At 38.1% G+C, this 20,897-nt stretch overlaps 1 protein-coding gene across 1 annotated transcript in view; it reads left to right on the plus strand.

The window, feature by feature from the left end:
- The window catches only part of AUH (AU RNA binding methylglutaconyl-CoA hydratase), a 115,525-nt gene that overhangs the window by 9,446 nt on the left and 85,182 nt on the right, over positions 1–20,897 (plus strand). The window lies entirely within an intron of this gene.

Consider the following 20,897-nt stretch of genomic DNA (forward strand, 5'->3'; position numbering starts at 1 on the left):
TACTTTTAGTTGAATTTTAAATTATTTTTGTTGCTTTTAATGAGTCTGTTTTCATCCAGGTACAGTTTGTCACTTCTAAGACTTGTGAAAAGCATTGTCTTGAAAAAAGGAAGTATCAATTCAGTATTTAGTAATGCACATAAATAAGTTAAATATGCTTGTTTTAATCAGTATATTTAATTTAAAGGTTTTATCTTTTTTTAAAGCAACAACTTTTAAAGATCAGTTATTAATAATAATCTTCAGGGAAAAAGATGTAAAAGCTGTGGTTTTTAAACTGATGAAGAATGCAGCATCAGAGCAACATATTCAAATGAGGTTTTAAGTTACATGTTATGTACTTCATATGAAAAGGTGGTCATTAGTTAAGATTTGTTATCAACTGTGGATTTTTTATGTAACTTTTTTCATTTAACATTCATGAATTTTATCGTAGTGTTATAGGGGAAATATGAGGGCAGAAATACTGATTTTGAGGGAGAGGATCTCAGTTGTGCTATTAATATTGTATTTATGAGCTCTGAGTTCTTCTCCAGTATTCTTTGTTGGCTGACTTTGCAGAGCTGTTTTGGTATTAAGATTTAACGTAGACATTGTTGCCTGTATGGCTAAAAAAAAAAAAAGCAACTTAGAGAATGACAGCTGGCTCAGCTGGCTGTAGACAAGATGCAAGGATGTTTATGTGTGGTTATTAGGATGGGAAATAAACCCTGAAAAGAGGAGTGTGAAGGACTAGGGCTGGATAGCAAAGCCAAATTTTAAACCAGGGAAGAGAGATAGGGTGTGGGCCAGGTGTCTGTGGTTTAAAAAAACGAGTTATGGGAAAAAGAAGGATCCTAAGAAAGGAAACTCCTGCAGCTGAACCCATGAAATAGAGGATATTCCAACAGTGATAACTGAAACTCAGGGTGAACCAGAAGACTTGAGGCAGAGTTTGTCAATGAAAATAGGTAGAAAGAGCTCAGTGGCTGGATGTGTTGCTTCTATAGGTGACTGTAAGGGTGTCTGTAAACAGAATGAAACTAGAGAAAACACATGGGACACGAAGAAAACAGGTAATAGCTTAGAGAAGTAGGATGAAGGGAAGAACACTGGATGGGACAAGGCATTTTCTGGAGGGTACTTACTTAGGATATTCAGTAGAACAGAAGAAAGCGTTTCCAAACTGCAGTATTACAGGACAATGTGTTGTTTCAAGAACACTGAATTTCCTTAAAAAAAATGGAAGTATCATCTTGTGAAATGTTATCACATTTTCTAATGCATTAGAGTGCAATTTAGTTAGGATAGACTTTGAATGTTTGTTTTATTTTTTGTATTTCCTCAATTATGTTTTCTTGCTTGCATGTGTGGGAATGTATGGTTTTTAAAAATACATTTTTATGATGATTTTTTGGACCACCATCTGATGTTTTGCAGACCACAGATTGAGAAACTTTGTCCTAGAATGTAATTCCCTTTTATGTGTGGAATGAAATCCAAGATCCTTAAATCTTGCCATTCCTCAGCTATCAAAAAAATCTGTGAAAGCCACAAGCCAAGTGTCTTGTTTCCTTCTAAGGGCTATTCCACCAAACATGACATCCAACTGTTTTTCACAAAATGACAGTGTGGCTGATTAAAAGATTTAGACTGCTGATGTCTGTTGTGGATTTGAGCATGATTCCAAATTACGGGATTTTCACATGTGAAATGGATGAAAAAAAAAAGGAATTGTACAAAAGAAAACAGAGATGTGCCAACAGTCGTATCCTTTCATTTCTGCATAAAGATTTGCTTTGAATCTTTTTACTACTGTTTTCTTTGTTCTTTCTTATGCTCTATGCATCCATAGATGCAGAAGGTTCCTCATGAATGCTCTAGTGCTGATTGAAAAGGACACCCAGAAGTCAAAGAAGAGCTTCCTGGGGTTAAGGATGCATGATGTCTGTGAGGCCACCTTCCTTCTGCTTCCATGAGAAGTGCTCTGGCTCTAAGTCACTTTTTGGCTCCTTTCTTTCTCTGTCTAAAATGAAATTAATAAAATATTGGCCTTTCTAGAGTGAACATACACACTCAGTCCTGGCCTGTGTAAGCCTTTGCTATACCTGCCCAGTTCTGCAGCAAAGGCAGGTGAGTCTGTGCAGTAGTCTATTTCCTGGCAGTGTTCCATCCTTGAGGAAGGTACAGTCTCTACATAGGATAAGGCAGGTGTCCCATAGGTAAAAAATCTGTGATCAAGTAAGTTAGAGCTGTGCTGTGTCAACACAAAGGGCTGAGTTACATGGTCATAGGCAGTTTGAATAGCTTCCTTTTTAGTTATTAATGTAATTTTAACATACGTGTAATAGTGATATTGCTCAGGTAGCTTTGTGAGTAGATTTTGAGGGTTTTTCACCTTAAAAAAAAAATTGGAAGTGCATGTGCATAGTACTGTTGGGAGATACAGTGCTGTGAGGAAGGGAGGAAGGTCTGTCTACAATTGTAGCAAAACCTTGTGTTGGAGTGGCAGTGTGTTCTGGAGACAATCTTGCAGCTTCTCATCTTAACTACGTGGGGTCTGAAAGAAGGTACAAATAAAATATATTGTCCAAGAGCTATCTTTTTTTTTTTAGGTGGTGTTCAGTAATGTTTGTGGCCCAAAGAGTTGAACAACCTAATATTGCACCTTAAAGCTTTTGTTGTTCAGTTTCCTAAGCCTTTGACTAGAAGGCAAAATAATACTTATACAACTTCTAGTTATTGTTGAATTTTGCATTTGGAAATGTTGTTTTGGCAAACTGAAGCCTGCTGCATGATTCCAGGTCTTCTCCTACCCGCTTTGTTTCTGTGTTTGGTCGCATGAAATAGTGATCAATTTTACAATTGCAGACTATGGATATTTGGGATCAGGTAATATTCTTTCTAAACATTTTTATTTGGTGGTGGTTGCAGTAATTAAAGAAACAGACTCCTTTTATATTCTTTTTGTTCCTCCTTTTCACCTGCTGTTCCTTCTACAGCTGTTTCCCATAGGACTTTCATGTTCCTTCAGCCCTCTTTGCATGTCCTGTCAAGAAGGCACTTGTTTTAAAACAATCATTACGCGTTTTAAAAAAAATATTCCTCATGTGTTTGTCTCAGGCAGTAGCTTATTGGCCCATAGTCCATTGGTCTGCTAGCTCATACTAATAAGTAAAATCCCATGCTACTGTATACAGTTCAGAGTAGTTAAAGTTTTATTTTGCTTCCTCAGTGACTGGCCATCCAGGACATTTGCTTAACTCTGTCTGCCCCTGTCCAATCAGAGGTAGTTTCTTTCCTAAAAGTCCATATGTGAGTTGTTGTGAGTCTCCCTGCACCCATCTACCCTCTGTTGATACTCAGAAAAATTCTGCTATTTTTATGGGAAGAGAATGAAATGCTGTAATTTCCTAGAGGAACAGATCGCTTCTAGATTTCTTTTTGCATGGGAGAGTTAGAAGGAGAGCTTTCAAGGGCAAGAGCCTCCTACTTCTTGAGATGTTTTGGTGTCTGTGTTTAGAGTACAATTGTTAAGAACAGTCACTTCAGTATTGCTTCTCCAAAGTGAACTGCACTAACTGAAATAGAGGTTGTGAGATTGGTGAATTATTTTCTTTGTATGTGTGTGCACAAAAAGAGAGCGTTGGGGCAAGTTTTAGTTGACAGATTTGAAAAAAATGTTCTTTGGAGATCTTATTTCAGAAATCTTAGAGACATATCAGAATAGGGATAGTTAACTTATTTTTTGTTGTAATCAGCTTTCAAGACAATTTGAAAAATTTGGGTGTTGGAGCTTTTCAAACCGCTTTGACCTAAAAGTCACTGCAGCTTGGCCAGCAAAGCTCCCTCTTGGAAAAGCAGAAGTAATCTTTCCGCCAGCAAAAGTTCATCCTTTGGGTCTGTGATGTGAGTAAAGCCAACACAAATGCTTTTCCCGTTGGCATAATTTGTCTAAATCAGGATTTTGTTTCCAGCACAGCTGAACTGGCTTTGTGGTGTGTGGTTCCCAGCTGCCATTTCCAACTGGTGCAGTTTTTCTGGCAGAAGTTTATGAAGGAGACAAGCCTCCTAGAGCAGAACCTTGAAGGCTTCTTCACTCATGAGGTTTTCATATGGAGGAGGAGAAGAGTTTCATAATAGCTCTCAAATACTTGACCTACTCTTATTTTTGTAGAACTATCATGAATAGTAGGGAATTATTACTCTGGGTGTAGTTTTCTTTTTCTCTCCAATCTCTGTTAAGCAAGCAAGGAGAGAGGGTATATTTTTCCATAGCACATTTTGGTCCTCCAGATTCCAGCTCCTGCACAGGATTTGAGAAGAGAGTTCATATATTACTCCACTGTTCCCTTCTGAGTGTTTAGATCACGCATGAAAATATTTTGGTGTCTTCCAAGTATTTTTGTTGCTGTACATACATTTCATTCCTCCAAATAAATTATTTTAGCAGTAGATGATAGCTAGGTTCTTTCCTCTTTTTTTGTTCCAGGCTTTAACCAAGGTTCAGATTCAAACTGATGCTAGCTGCTTGTAGACTGCTAGGCTCAATGACAGTTGCATTTCCCCTAGAACAATATGAGTTAAGTGAAATCTGGCAGGTTGGTCGGCCACGTGACAGCTGTCTTCTGTATGTGTGTGCACAGTAATCTCTTGAGTTTGGAGTCTACAGCTTGCATTTGTCCAACATTGCTTATTATACTTCTTAATTTTGTTTGTAATGTTGTTTTTCTGAAAGAACTAATAGCTGTCATGATTTTTTATTTTCAACAGCTGAGCCAATAAGTAATGCAGTTAGGATTGTGGTTTGATCCCCTAGTCTATACAGGAAAAAATACCAGTAGTGAAAACTGGTTTAAATGTCTTTATTTTGGAAATACCTGAGATAACTCCAAGTGCTCCTCTACCTTCTACCTTGAGGAGGAATGCTGAACTTCAGAAGAAATTGGAAGGACTGTGGATTTTTGAATGCTAGAAAAACTCATCTGAAGGAAAAGTTTATTCTTGGCCTTACGTATGGCAGAGCTGCTGCATTCCTAATTGATCACTTTCATGATTCTAATATTGGAATGTATTTCATATGAGTTCAGAGTGCTATTTCATGTATGTTATTCTTCCCATGTTTACCATAACCTTGTGACTAACTGTAGAACAAGGTACTGGAAGATGATCAAATAAAAATTGCTTGTAGTTAAAGCAGCACATGGTGGCACAGTAGATAGCTGCATGCCTGGTTAATGCAGCAAAAATAAATAAGTATATGTATGCCTTCTAGTTGCAGAAGAAATACAAATGGGAGGTTTCCAGGAAGTTTTTCAGAAAGAATGTGAGAATATAGCTGTGTTTGTTTTCTTTATCTCCAAAAGAGTGATCCATTCTTGTTGAGGAAACAGGCACATGGAGTGGGGTAGGAAGTTGGGTGAAACTGTCAGTGCTAGTGCAGTCTTTAAATCAGCTCTCATCAGCAATAAAACTTTCAGCTAAGAATCGCTTGTCTGCCTTCTCATTGGTAATAACAATGACTTGTATAGGAAAGTTTTTGTTTTTTATATATATATTCAGTTTTCTTAAAGTTACTCTGTAGTGGGGAATAGAATTTTTAAACCACTGTATTGGGTTTATATGGCAAGGTTTTTGTGGCAGGGGGGTAGCCTCTGTGAGAAGAGACCACAAGCTGTCCCTGTATTGGACACTACGAGCTCCAGCCAGCTCCAGAATGAACCCATATCTTCCCAAAGCCGAGCCTGCCAGTGGTGGTGGTAGCACCTCTGCATTAACATATTTAAGAAATAGTAAAACCATATGCAGCATCTGTGAGAGAGAGAAGAGGAAGAAAATGTGAGAGAAACAGCTCTACAGACAGGAAGGGGAGGAGGTGCTCCAAGTACAAGAGGCAGAGAACATGCTGAACTCATTCCCCTGCAGCCCATGGTGAGGCAGGCTGTCCCCCTGTAGCCTGTGGAGGTCCATGGTGAAGCAGATCATCTTCTGGAGCCTGTGGAGAGCCCCATGCTGGAGCAGGGGGACATGCCCTAAAGTAAGCTTCAACCCATAAAGAGCTCTTGCAGGAGCATGTTCCTGGCAAAAGCTGTGACAGGCCTGTGGAGAGTAGCCTATGCAGGAGCAGATTTTCTGGCAGGTGAGACCAGTGGGGGGTGACCCACACTGGAGCAGTCTGGTCCTGAAGGACTGCGCCCCATGAAAGCCTATGCTGAAGCAGTTCTTGAAGAGCTGTGGCCCATGGGTAGGAACCCATGTTAAAGCAGTTCATGAAGAACTCTATCCCATGGAAGGTACCCTGTGTTCTGGAGCTGTGGAAAAATTTGAGGAGGAAGGAGTGTCAGAGAAGTGTTATGGTCTTACTGCAAGCCCCATTCCTCATCCTCCTGGCACTGCTCAGCAGTGGGGAAAGAGGTAGAAGAGTTAGTAGTGAAGTTGAGCCAGGAAAGAAGGAAGGGTGGGAGAAGATGTTTTTAGATTTCTTTTTTTTTGGTGTGTTTCTTGCTATCCAACTCAGATGGCAGTAAGTTAAATCCGTCTTTCCTAAGTTGAGCCTGTTTTGCCCACCGTGGTAATTAGTGAGTGATCTCTGTGCTTATCTCAACCTGCAAGCTTTTAATTTTGTTTATTCCCCATATTATTGAGGAGAACTGAGAGAGTGGCGTGGTGGGCACCTGGCAGTTAGCCAAAGTTAACCCACCACATCCAGTTATTATGGATTTGCCAAAAAAAAAAAAAAAAAAAAAAATATACTGAGGCAAGACCTTTTTTCTTGAGGAACTATGAAATTGAGGATGGACGTGTCGTATGAAGCCTTAGAGAAACTTGCTTAAAAAATGGGCTAAATAAAAGTAGTCAGAAAGCTTTCTCTCCAGTTGAGTGAGTAGCAACCAGTACTGTGTGATTAGTACTGTACTAATTACAGAATCTAAAGTGGATTACCTTCAGCAGAAGAAACTAAATCTGTAGCTGTTTGGTTCTTTTTTTCATCCCTTACTTGTGATGCAAGATTCTTTTCATCAGGCTTGTGTAGGACATCTGTTAAGATGTCTCTTCCTATATTATGTGCTCTATGCAGTTGTCTATGAAATATTGTGTGTCTGTTTCCTCTAGTTTGTAAGTTCTCTAATGATAGCTTTAGTTTAGTTACTTCTTCAGTGCCAGGAGCAATTAATAAAAACATTATATTTCTGTCTAAAAGAGACCGTTTTTCACTGTTTGAAGACTACTTGAATTGAAAGTACTTTCAACCACTGTGTACTTTTCTCGTGTTTTTCATAGGCTTTAGTGGAAGTGAAAACAACTTTATTCATAGCTAATATTGCCACAGCATAAAACTTAAAGTTTCTGGTAAATGGTTGTGTTCAGCTGGAGTGCTAGATCTTTTCATGTAATTTTTCTTCCTTTTTTGGTCTTGAATGAGCTGTAGACTGTAGCTCACTGTCATTTGTGAGCACAAAGCTGATGAGTAACAAATATCAGGCCGTTAGTGAAATTATGAAAGCCAGCTAGAGCGCCATCTTTTTAGCAGTGTTTTCCTTGATTGATATAATTTTGAGATTTGCCTTTTCAAGCTGATGAAACAGAACATCTGACCATTTTGTCTCTTGTGTGGCTTGTGACACTGTTTAAAAAATGTTAATATAGAGGATTCATAAGCATTCTTCTTTCTCCTTCCCCATTAGAATGGAAGCCATCTTGGACTTGAGATTTGTGTTATTACTTAAGATTTACTTGAAACCCCAGATCTGTCTGAATTGGTCCCGTAGTTGCATGGTGATTCTTGCCAAGTAGAATCAATGTTTTTGTGGACAGTGCCTTTATAGGAATGATCAAGCTAGTGCTTTACTAGTGTAAGGGTTAACTAAGGCAGGACTTTGTAATACAGACTGACACAATGGGCTATGCCGTTCTTGGTGTCATTCAGCTGGAAAGTATAAGTGCAGAATTAAAGTGCATCTTTGACTATTGGAGAACATAGCGAGGTTGTAAGTTTTAATCGCTGAAAAAAGAAATTTTTTTTAACTACTCTGTTTAAATAGTTTAATGAATTGTCTCAGGCTTTTAACCCATTAGAATAGATGCACACAATAGATGTGGCTTTTTTTTGATTTTTTTTTCATTGAAAACAACCTAAAAATATTAAAAACACTAAATTCTAAGTAGAAGATGTATTTCTGAGATAGTGGCATTTGGTCAGTTCTTTAGTTTAATTGGTGGAGGGTAATGGGAAACAAGAATGACTTTCCAAAAGCCCTTAAATTATCTTAAGATGTGAAAAAAATTGATCAAATTAGCATGCCTAAAATTAAAAAATTGAAATGTTAGGTATGAAATGATTTTTTGTTACGTTCTGGAGAAGTATTCACAAAGCATAAATATACTGGTGAAAAGATAAATTTATTTGTTTGGATTCTGCATGTGGCAGTCAGAGTTGTACTCCAGGGTATCTTCTCTTCTGAGTAGCTGTAGAGAAAACCTAGGGAGACAAATGCCTCATCCCTGGAAGTGTCAAGGCCAGGTTGCATGGGTCTTTGAGCAACCTGGTCTAGTGGAAGGTGGGTTGGAACCAGATAATCTTTAAGGTCACTTCCAACCCAAACCATTCTATGATTCTGTGATACACTTGACCATTTTGAGTTCCCTTCCTACAACTAGTTCATACTAAGTTCATTGAAAATTCTGGAAGTGCAGCTTGCTTTTTTAAAGGAAAATAGAGGATTTGAGCCTAGCTTTAAAGCTAAGACTTCTATAACCAGATGTCTGAGTGTCATTTCTTTAAATGAGAACAAGTATAACCGTGTAGCTCGCAAATAAGCAAATTAAATAGGATCCTTAACAGCTGGAGAACTTCTTCAGTTTTGTGAGGCGTTTGAAACTGACACAATGCCCAATGTCTTTTGGTTAGTTACAGAAATGATACACAAGTCTCCTGAGTAGAAATTTGTAGTGACTTGATTTGCAAACCTGACACAGGCAGAAGCTGTGGAGACACTTCTTCAAGTGTGTCCCAGAATTTAAATGAAAGTAACGTCTTGTCAACATGATTATGAAGCAGTGAAAGGCATCTCTCTTGGGTACCTAGAATAATGAAATGTGCATGGATGGAGGGCTTACTGAAAGTGCTATAATGAATTTTCAAATAGCGAAGTCTTTTCTGGAGTGGATTTTACCAGAATAGACTAAATTAAAATGGAAAAGATACCAGATGGATGCAGAACATTTTATATTGGGAAAACTATGTTATGCAGTGGATGTCCTTAGGTAGTTGGACAATTTGTTTTTCCAGTTCCTCCTATAAAGAGGCTCTGCTTTCTGGATATATAATATATCCAAATTTTTTATTTCAATGTCTAGAAACTAATTGGAAATAGTTTTGGTCTGTATATGCCATCTTTTTTTTAATATGCTTCTTTAAGGTTTGATCTGTAGATGCCTTTGGTGATGTAACTGGCTTATTGCAGCTTGTATGGATTGGAAATAGATCTCCAATCCACACTTGCTATATTATGCATCTACTGCAACTGCAATGCATTAAATTTTGGTTTAAAAAGTATGTTTTATAGTATTTTTATCAGGTTTATATAAGCACACTTTTTCTAGCTTACATGTGTAGATGACTTCTTGCATTTCACATGGTTGTTGAATTTGACTTTTGGAATTTGTCCTTGTGGCACTGCTTAGGAGTTGTGTTGAACTCTGTGTACAGCTACTTGCTTAAATGCATTACACCTTTTTTTTTTTTACTATCCTGTATCATTGAAGCTTATAATTAGATGACTATCAGTGTACATGACGCCATAGAAGAAATTTTTGTAATTACCTACATGTGTAATATAGAGATGTGCAGATGAACTTGCCTGTAGTAAAAAAGACTTAACTGGAAACTTGGATAACCATCACCAGACTGGTTCTGGTATCTCTGTGTGTATCAAAGTATGCTTGAGATTCTCCTGTTCAGGAAACCCCTTAATCTGGCATCCTGTGTCATCTTTAAGCAAGCAATAGGCTGTGTCGATTCCTGCAAATGTATTAGAGCTAGGTAACTATCAATTTAATATCTAAAGCTACAGGAATATCTATGCAGAGTTCACTGGTATCTTTAGGCTCTGTGAAGTCACAGGGCAGTTCAAGTGGGTCCTCTGATATCCTTCTACATATCAGCTTCCTGTAGCTCTCCATAAGTATTTTGACTTGTTTCACTTGTGGTTGACCTATGTGCTAACAAAGCCTTTGGGTACTAGTGGTTTTATCTTTAAAACTTGTACTGGGCATGGCCGGGATGGAGTTAGTTTTTTTTATAGCAGCCCAGATAGCGCTGTGTGTTAGATTGGTGACCAAAACAACGTTGGTAAGACACCAGCTGCCACGGAGCAGTGCTTGCACAGCATCGAAGTCCCTGCTGTTTCTCACTGCCAGTGAGTCAGCTGAGGGCGGGCAAGAGGCTAGGGGGGGACACAGCTGGCACAGCTGACAGGAATTGAGCAAGGGAATATTCCATAATATATGCCATTGGGTTCAGCAGTAAAACTGGGAAGCTGTTTCTCCAGAGTAGACCTTGCTTAAGACTGGCGAGGCATTGGTCTGCTCATAGGGGGTCACTGCTCTTGCATAATTTGTTTTACCCCTTTCCCCCCCCCGTACTTATTAAACTTCCTGTATCTCAACCCATGAGGTGGCTCCCCACCTCCCTTCCTTTTGCTGTTCCCTTTCTCTTCTCTTTCTTGCTGGTGGGGAGTGAGCAGGCAACTGTGTAGGGGCTTACCTGCCAGCCAGAGTCAAACCCAGTACACAACTCTAGTTTTGTGTGACACCAGCAATGAAATCAATTAGCTGTGGGAGCTCCAAAAATGTCCTGTATAGTAATGAATACTAATGCTACTATGTTACCATGCTCCTTTTTAACTTTGCTAGTGGGGTGCTTGAAGTAATTTTAAGCCTGTTCCAACAGGTGTTGCAGCCCTAGAGGGTTATTCTTTTCACCCATTCTATTTTCAGACTGCGGTGGTGAACTCTAACTAAGAACTCAGTATTTAGGGAGGTGTTATTTAGCTATTCTTAATCCAAAAATATCTTTGGCACTCTTCAGGTAGAAACATAGGTTTTAGGAAAAGATTCTTTCTGTAGTTCTAACCCTTCATGATTGGCAGTGTGTGCAGACTTTGAGAGATGCCTTATGTGGATTGTTACTCTCACTGCTTTACCTGAGGACAGTTGCAGTTTTTTATGGGAGTCTCGAATTGCAGTACCTTGGGGAATTAAGTTTTAGATTACCAGTTTGAGATACATTCCTAAATTACAGAATGCTGTTTGGCTGTCTTTTTGTATTGGCCTGCATCAGCAATGTGCTTTTGTTTTATGTCTTTCATTTCAAGTTTTGGGATTGAGAAAAAGTTCTCTGTATGTAAGAGTGAAGACATTTATTTTCTTTTTGGCTCTCTGGAAAGACGGGTTAGTGTCCTAACCTGCATTAGGACAATTCAGGAACTTCAGCTGTCTTTCCGAGCTGCTTGTACTTCTCAAATGTATTTTAGATGACCAAGACAGCTTTGCATATTTTGAAATGGAATTTTATTTATTGCACATTAAACAGAGGACTTTATTAGACATAATTGCGTCTTTTAGTCATATCAAGTTGTTCATGTTTTGGTGATGATGAAAGGGTCTGTAGGGGTATTGAGCAATTTGGTTGACTCCAACATGGTACCAAACTCATTTGAACATGATTATGATGGAATGTTGCTATTTTAGTTAATGTCATTCTCACTATTCTAATCATCTTCGAATCCTGGTTAAAAGAAAGCTATAAAATCCCTATTATGTGTAAATTCTATGTCTGCCATAGACTCTCCTACATCATCTCAAAAGCTGCAAACTTAGTTTCAGATGTTGGTTAAAGTTTTTGCTACCATTTCAGGGCATGCATGTGGGTCCATTTTTTGTCAGAAGTTAGACTAACTCATCTATACTTCATATGAAATGGTTAAAAACTGTGTGGCTAAAACCTGGTGAAGATCAGTTTAACAGAAAGCTGCAGTTTATTGATTTGCCATGTTAATACTGAGTTCATAAGGATAACCTTTGGCTAGGTCTCTGCTACCCAGGGCATTATTGGTAAGTGCATTTGTTCTTAGATGATGAACTTAACTCCTTTTAACTTCTATTCTAAAGTCTGACCATTTGTCTTTCCACTGTGGTGTCCAAGGTCCACGTCTTTTCCTTAAATATTAAGTCAAATTGAATAGTCACCTCCATTTGAAATATTCATGTCACATCTGTGGGTATTTGACATCTTGATTTGTGAAGAAAGGCTGCTGGTTTTCTTTACAGTTCTCTGAGGTAAGCTAGCTAACTAACCCTTTACCCTGGTGTGCTAAGTGCCTGTGGCACCTGGTTTCTTTACTGGTGAGGGAGCTGAGCCTGCTTTGCCATTTATATCCTTAGCTGAGAAAACGTTCTGACAAAAAATAATCTGATCTCATGTGCTTGGTGGTAATGTGTGCTGGAAATAGAATACATGTGCGCAACACATGGCAAAAATAGTTATTGCATGGTAAAGAATTATTTTCCACTTGCTTTTGAAAAGAATAAAATGGTCATGTAGCAGAAGTATTTAGACATAGATGAATCTATGGCATTTTCATCTTAAGAATATTTACAACAGTTACTTTCGTATCTTCTTCCTTCCATAAATGCCATAGAGCAACACGCAATGCAACTATATATATGTGTGTGCTAATTGCCACAAATATGAAGAAAAAATTCAGTGATTAATTATATATATATTTTTTTACCCTCTCTTCTCTTGTCTTTGCCTGCTACTTGCACTGGTTTCCTTCAATGACACCTTTGTTTTAGGTTTACTGCGGTAAAAGCTATCCAGCATCTAGATTGAATTTGCAGCTCTTTAAAGCTAGAGGAGAACAAAATACTGAATCCACATAAATACAGCATAGAGGTGCTTAAAATTCACAATTACAATATGTTCATGCAGTGATGTAGGAAAAGGTGGAGATCTGGCTATAGTGAAAATGGTATGATTTGTGTGTAGTTTAGTTTTTTTATATGCAGTTAGTGGACATTTGTTTTGTGCTTTTCAAAATGTTTTCCTTTGGAAGAGTAATACAGGTAATATGAAAAATTAAGAAATTATGAAATTTTTCTTTAGATAATTTTCTCCTTGTAAAAATTTTACCTTTTTTCCTATTTAAATGCTGATCCCATATGTATGTTTTAATAAATATAAATATAAATATACATATATGTCTGTTTATACAGATCAGGCAACTCTTTATTGTCTTACACCAAAAGAAATTTAAAAGAAATGCTGTGACTCTCAGTTTTAGGATCCCACCTGTTTTAGTCAAAATTCACTGTCAAAAGTTGAAAATTCAACTGTCAAAAGACAGTTCACCAAGAGCTATTTAATGATAAAAAGGGCAGATATGCAGTTGTCGACAATGTCCCGAAGTATTTTCCAAGCTGATGTCTGTAGTTTATGTTAATAGTGAAACAGCAGAGTTTTGTAGGATATAAGAAATTTAGGTCTAAAATATGCTATTGTTGGTATTGTACGGTTTCTTTGTGGAGTTCTGTCACCAGCTGGAACTTACTGACTGCATGTGGATGGACATGGTTTTTAAGTGATTGAGCTCTAGGCTCAAGTACCATCAATATGTATAATTTGCTGAGCCCCTCCAGATGGCAGGTAGTATTCCAGCGTTGGATCTTCTTTCCTTTACTTTCTTTTGCTGAAGTAATTTGCTGACAAGTCTATTGGACAGTCTTTTAAAAATAGAAGAGATCAAATAGCTCTGAAGTATTTTAAAATAACAAGTCCTTAAAAAATAGAGTTGAGTTTGCAACATCGGTGCTGAAAATATGCTCAATGGATGGGAAATATTGCTATTTGGAAGCACTTTAATTTATTTTTCCGAGGCACTTTGGGGACACTGGGAATAAGGGGAAGTACTTCTGAGCTGCTTTACTCGGTGCTTATGAGAAATAGAATTGCAGCTGTTGTTCTCCTGTCTGACTTTTGTATGAACAAAGCATAATTAAGACATGTTCCTGGTCATGGCTGGAATGCTTACTAGTCCTTACTTTCACAAAGTACTGTGTGGAATGGCAAGACTTTGGCCTTGAGTGCTGGCTCAGTATTAATATGAGCCAGAGATGTTTGTTTAGGAATGCCAGCCATTTTAATGCATTTTGGTTTTTGAGTTCAAGATTTAAAGCTTTCTGAATAGTCTTAAAGTGGCTAAAGCTGAGCTCTAGGTCTTAAAACAGGAGAAGAAAAGTCTTCAAGGTTAGAGTTTCCCCACAGAAGTCCTTGTTCTTCTCACCTGCTATAGCTTGAAAAGGTTCCCAGTCAAACTCGGTAGTTACCTCATCTACGCTTTCTAAGGCCATTACTTCAAGTCTTACCTCACTTTTGTTTGCAGCCTGCTGTATGCGAAGGAGGATCATCTTGTAACTGGGAGTCATGATTATTGTTACAGATACTCTTCACAAGGTGTGTTTATTTTAATATACTACAGGTATTATTTACCTGCTGCTTTAACTGTTCCACTGGCACTGTTAACTGTGGTTTTTCTCAGGAAGAACTCCTCCTGTCTTTAATAGGATTTATGCCTAAATACTGACTTTAGGACTTCTTTAGAAGAGATTCTGACTTTCTCTTTTTTACCACTTTTTTAGAACACTTCCTCCTTTTCTATTTACAGATCATAAAACTGGGTGTGCTGATAGTTAACTGTTTTTGTGATTATCACTAATCAAAACAGATAAACCCAGCATTTTCAATTCCTTTTAACATTTAAAAAGACATATGTGCAGTGGTTAAATATATGGTATATGCAAAAGATTGGAGTCAGTCATCTGTAGTAGTGGAATGAGGATGTCTTTTTCTGATTAATTTACTAGAAATCAAAGTGGAATAAACAGCAGGTTGCTCAAGATTTTGAGTGTACTATTTATGAAGTATGTTCAACCTGAATATCACTATTAATTTAAAGAAGAAAGTTGAAGAATCTTAGCACTAGCAAGTTTAGGAATGCCTGCTTGTTAATCAGACGGAAGAAAATTGTGTTACTTGTCTGGCAAACAACTTGTACTAGCGGACTCATGGTAAAGCTGTTACAATTGATACAAATGAGATGTGGTGCTACATTAATGGTATTTTTTGAGTAGTAGTGGTGTTAAAATAGCCAGACATTCTTATTCTGTTGAGTTAGTTGTTTAAAACCTAAGAACTCTGGTGCTGATCTCTTCAGAGGATTTTCTTATGGAAGGTGCAGAATAAACAGAAATCATAATTAATGATTCCACCATTAGCATGGAGCTAAATAGTGTGGTAAAAAAATGAAACTTTTATGGTTGTCTAGTTTGAACTTCATTATTCTGTATGAGAATTCAGTTATGTTTCGTTACCAGAAAGTAAGTGCACATCATGTTATAGGCATAATATAGAAGTTCTGTTAGTGAAGGTTGAATCTGAAAATGAAAAATGATTTGAGGAAGTTGGGTAGTTGAGTTTTCAGACTACCAGAATGACTGAATTAAAGAAGTATGTCTGTAATGCTTATTGTGGAAGTAGAAATACACGTGGTAAAGGAAGTAGCTTTACTCTTTCTTTTTTTTTTTTTTTGAAAAAGGTTCTCTGTTGAGTAATAATTGCCACACACATTGTTTTTATTAAATGCTGATATCATTACCATGATGTGAGGTGGAAACTCATGGTCTTGCCATGTTTAAGTAGCTGGGCTGTTGTATGAGGGACTGTTTGAACATGGGATGAACAGGTCTGTCATGCTTTGATCACTCTAGAGGTCTGTATTTGTGGTTCCTAGCCACTTACTGGGTGACCTTCACTGTTGCCACCACTGTCTTCTCCTTTTTTATCTTTCTGAGAGTCAAGGGGTGATGCCTCCTATCTGCCTATCTTCTGCTAGTCCTGAACTGTTAGCCTGACATAGGTCACTAAAAGTGAGGTGTAGCACAGAATCAAAGTTAATATTGACTTAACATGCTGTTTGGAAACAGGTAACTATCCTGTTCTTGTATCTTTCCACCAGCCACTACTGGTCTCTTTCATGTGCCATTGGGGAAACTGCAGGAAGCCCTGTTGTGATAGGTATGCAATGTTTTGGCTCCATAAGAGGATACTAGGGTCTAGGGAGTGACTGTTGGATGATGGAAGTGTCACAAAAAAACCTGGTTGGTGTTTGGTAAAAAATTGGCTTTTTTTTTTTTTTTTTTTCCTAAGATGTGAGATTAAGACCGTTATAATAATTATTTTTTTGTCCCTTTCTGCAAGGGAAGGTGAATTCAGGAATGGCATGTGAGGTATAAGCTGCCTTTATTGTGGCAGAAAAGGTTAACAGGATGAATATTGCTGGGTGCTTCTAAACTTAGAGCCGGACAGACAGGATGGAAAAAGAGCCAGCTGACTTTAATCTATATCTGGTTTGAATTTGCATAGGCATTGAAAAGGGATTGTAGAACATTTGTATATAAAATTAGGATCATTTATATTTAGGATTCCTGTGTTTGAGGAGGAAAACTGTCTGAATTAGCACCTTGGCCTTTTAAGAAAAGCTTGAGATTCAAAAGCTTAACAGAAAAAAAAAAGAAAAGTAAAAATCTCCAAAAATTGTACTTTCTGAAATAACCCATTTATGGGAACTGATTTAGCAGCTAGTGGTTCGAATCTGCTGATCTGGGTGTAAATTATTGCAAGATACAAGATAACTTATAGCAGTGGAGCTACAAGACTGCCATTTTTCCAGAGGGAATGCTCAGGACTGGCATCCTGCCAAAGGCTCAGATATACAGGAATTTCAGACATTTTGTTTGTTCTTCATAGTTTGATGATTTTCAGGAACTTTTCTGTGACACAGAGAGGATATGTGCAAAAGGTGCAGATATCCAAACCATGCTAGTAAATCATGACAGCAAATCTTATATGGAAGAGTATCAGTATCAGATTTTACTTTAAAAATCATACATCCACATTTAGAGAGCTTCAAGAATATAAGGTATTTAATGAAAAAATGTAATTTTATTCATTTTAACTACTTCCTTACGTAGAAACACACATAGCATCCCTCATCTCAAACTGCTTTTCCCTTGACTAAAATGACTGCAGCCAGCATTCTGCTCATTTTGTTTTGAAATTTTGAATACACCTTGCTTTTTATCAAAGTTACATTTTATTTTGTACTCAGTTCAGGTAGTGTGTGCAAAAATTTGTGTCTGTACTGGTGTGCAGTAGGATTCATGGCTGCTGTTCAATAAAGCAAATGATTACTAGAGCAATTAAGTTATGAAAGGTGAATTATGAAGTCTGCTGCTTTAAAAACCTTGTGATAACCATATGTTGTGAACTAGTTTCTTATATGAAATGTTATTTAACAGGCAATTATGAAAAATGTATCATAACCTCCTTAGTATGTTTGTGCAACCATACAAAGACTGGGAGACAACCCAGTTGGATAGGTGTAAGGGCAGGGTCTGTTTTTTAGCCAGTGACTGTTTGCTTATAACTGTTTGGGGCTTCAGAGCCAGCTTTCAAGTGTATTATTTATTCACTCTTAAGCCTGAGTCCCATGGTAATGCACTCATTTTACTTTTTTGGTTCCTTATACGTTACATACTAAAATTTCTTCCTAATGATCATGAGCATATATGTACTCTCACATTAATTTCAGATCATTCTGGATCTTTATAGTGTGCTGACTTTCTAAGAATTTTCTGCATCTGAAAAATTGAATTCTGAATACTTACATATAACTTTTGGAGTACTCCATTCCCTTTTACATGAGAAAATTTTCAGCATCTGCTTAGTATTTTCTCAGTATCTGGATGGACACCAGTGACAAGTGACGTCCCTCAGGGGTCTGAATTGGGAGCAGTACTGTTTAATATCTCCATCAGCGACCTAGGTAGTGGGATTGAGTGTCAGCAAGTTTGCAGATGACAGCAGGCTGAATGGTGCAGTTGACACGCTCGAGTGTCGGGATGCCATCCAGAGGGACCTGGGCGTGCTTGAGAGGTGGGCCCATGTGAACCCCATGAGGTTCATCAGGGCCAGGTTCAGGATCCTGCATCTGGGTCGGGGCAACCCCCAGTATCAGTACAGGCTGGGGGATCAGGGACTGAGAGTACTCCAGAGGAGAAGGACTTGGGGATACTGGTGGATGAAAGATTGGACATGTGCATTCACAGTCCAGAAAGCTAACTGCGTGCTGGGCTGTATCCAAAGGAACATGGCGAGCAGGTCAGGGGAGGTGATTCTCGCCTCTGTTCTGCCCTCGTAAGAACCTACCTGCTGTACTGTCCAGCTCTGGAGTCCTCAGTACAGGAAAGATATAGACCTGTTGGAGAGGATCCAGAGGAGGCCACAAAAATGATCAGAGGGTTGGAGCACCTCTCATATGCAGAAAGGCTGAGAGAGTTGGGGTTGTTCAGCCTGGAGAAGAGAAGGCTCTGGGGAAACCTTACTGCGGCCTTGCAATTCTTAAAAGGGGCCTAGAAGAAAGATGGGGAGAGACTTTTTATCTGGGCCTGTTGCAACAGGACAAGGGGTGATGGTTTTAAACTATACGAGGGGAGATTCAGGCTGGATGTGAGGAAAAGATTCTTTACAATGAGAGTGGTAAAATACTGGCACAGGTTGCCCAGAGAAGTGGTGGATGCGCCATCCCTGGAGATATTCAGGGCCAGGCTGGATGTGGTTCTGGGCAACCTGATTTAGTTGAAGATATCCCTGCTCATTGCAGGGAGTTGGACTATATGACCTTTGAACCAAAACTGTTCTATGATCCTGTGATATTTTGTGATATGTTACTGACTTCTTTACCATTGTGGTTTTTATTTCTTACCTAATTTGTTTTAAGTTGCTAAAGTGTGATTTTTTTTTAAATTTTATTTTTTTTAAATCCCAGTATGCAATGTAGAGATGTAGAGATCCAAGTCTAAAATGTAGAGATCCAGGTCTACATACTTGCCATGTAAAAGTGATGATCATGTCTGTTTAATTTCAAAGTAAAAAGAAAGTATCGAAGAAAAACTTTTAAGTTTGAAAAAATATGAGTTTGGATAAAACTGTTTGGATACTGAGACTAAATGTCATGGGATTCCTTTCTTATTGAAAAGTTTTGGAGTACTCTACAGCACAGGCAATGTTGATTTGAATCTTAGTTTTTTATCTATCTTTAAGGAATAAGCAAACAAAAAAAATGATTATACAAAACAGTGCTTTGCCAACAATACATTGTTCTCTTAGGGATAAAGCTTTGTGGAAATGATCCTTTAATTTAAATTTTACCTGTTAGATGCATGTTTGATTTAAGGTTTAACATGTGAAATCTCAGAGAACAAAGAGGCAGAAATTAAGTTGTAGTGCTTTGTAAGATTTTTTTTTTTCCTTTGACTACTCAAAGAAGATCCTCAGAAGCGAATTACTAGCAGTTCTTTGTTTAGTAGGTGTTTCAGTAATATTTTTTCCCTTTCTCTTTATGCTTAACCTTCAGATCTCTCATGCCTCACAACTAAACCCCATGATTCTTGATGAACTGATGTTTCATGTCTTAATGTTCTGAATTAGTTACTATGTTGTAAGTGTTGATGGAGTCAATATGAATATAAAATCTTGAAAATATTTAGGAATACACCAGAGCATAATGAGTACAACATGTTCATATTGTGTATTCTGTAGCTTTTAAACATTTAGATTTGAATATTCCTTTTTATTCTTAAAAGAAAAAAAAAAAAGCTTTCTTCCTTCCTGTCTTTTAATCTCTCAAATACCCCTTATATGTATTTTTGGAGGAGTTGTTTATTCACCCTATCTTTGGAAAATGGGACAGACTCCCAAGCAGTAATACAGAAATATTGCCCAGGTATGCAGAGATAGGCTTAGGATGCAAGAAGCTCAGCTGGAGCTCGAACTAGCAAAAGGTATCAAGAATAACAGGAAAAACTCCTGTAGATACATTAGTACCAAGCAGAAGTTCAAGGTGCACTGCTGCATGGGGCTGGTAGCTTAGTTATGAATGACACAGAAAAAGCAGAAGTATTCCCTTTTTTCTTTGCCTTGGAATGGGAAAGATCAGCTACCAAGTTGCTGTGCCAAGAAGCAACAACAAAGCAAACTGTAAACCACTGACAGTGGAGGAAGACGCAGTGAAGGTCTGTCCATACCAGTTGGACACATGCACATGAACAGAATCTGATGGGATGCATCAGAGTTGGTGTACTGGAAATCTGCCGTCTATCATATTTGAAAGGTAACTCAAGAGTGACTGGAAGAGGGCAAATATTTCACCCATCTGCAAAAAGGAAAATTTGGGAAACTACTGACTAGTTAGTCTCACTTCAGTCTCTGGGGAAATTATAGAACAAGTTTTTGCGGAAGTTGTTTCAGGCACATGGAAGACAAGTGGCTGGGAAAACCGAGCTTAAGATTTACCAAGGGTAGATTGTGATTAACCAAACTGATTGCCTTCTGTGATGAAACCATTTAGTGGGTGAGAGGAGAGTTATAGATACTATCTACTTTGACTTTAACAAAGCATTTGACATGTTCTTCCCTAGCATCCCTGTAAACAAGCTGGTAAGATACAGTCTGGACATACAGATTCTGAAAAGTGGCTCACCTGCCAAGATCAAAGGATGATACAACGTTAATACCTTAAAGCCAAACTCTCAGCTGGTTACAAGTGGAGTTCCTTGAGGGTCAGTGCTGGGTCTGGTAATGCTGTTCAGTGTCTTTGTAAATATTCCAATGGTAGGATTGAACCCTCACTGAGTTTTGCAGATGACTTCAAAGAGAGAGGAGAGAGAACTGGTTTTCCTGTGCCTGGTAGGTAGAGAGAAAAGTACTCTGTTTGCAAGGATGTACACGGTGACAGAAG

The sequence above is a fragment of the Strigops habroptila genome, chromosome Z (assembly GCF_004027225.2).
Source record: "Strigops habroptila isolate Jane chromosome Z, bStrHab1.2.pri, whole genome shotgun sequence".
Classification (NCBI taxonomy): domain Eukaryota; kingdom Metazoa; phylum Chordata; class Aves; order Psittaciformes; family Psittacidae; genus Strigops; species Strigops habroptila.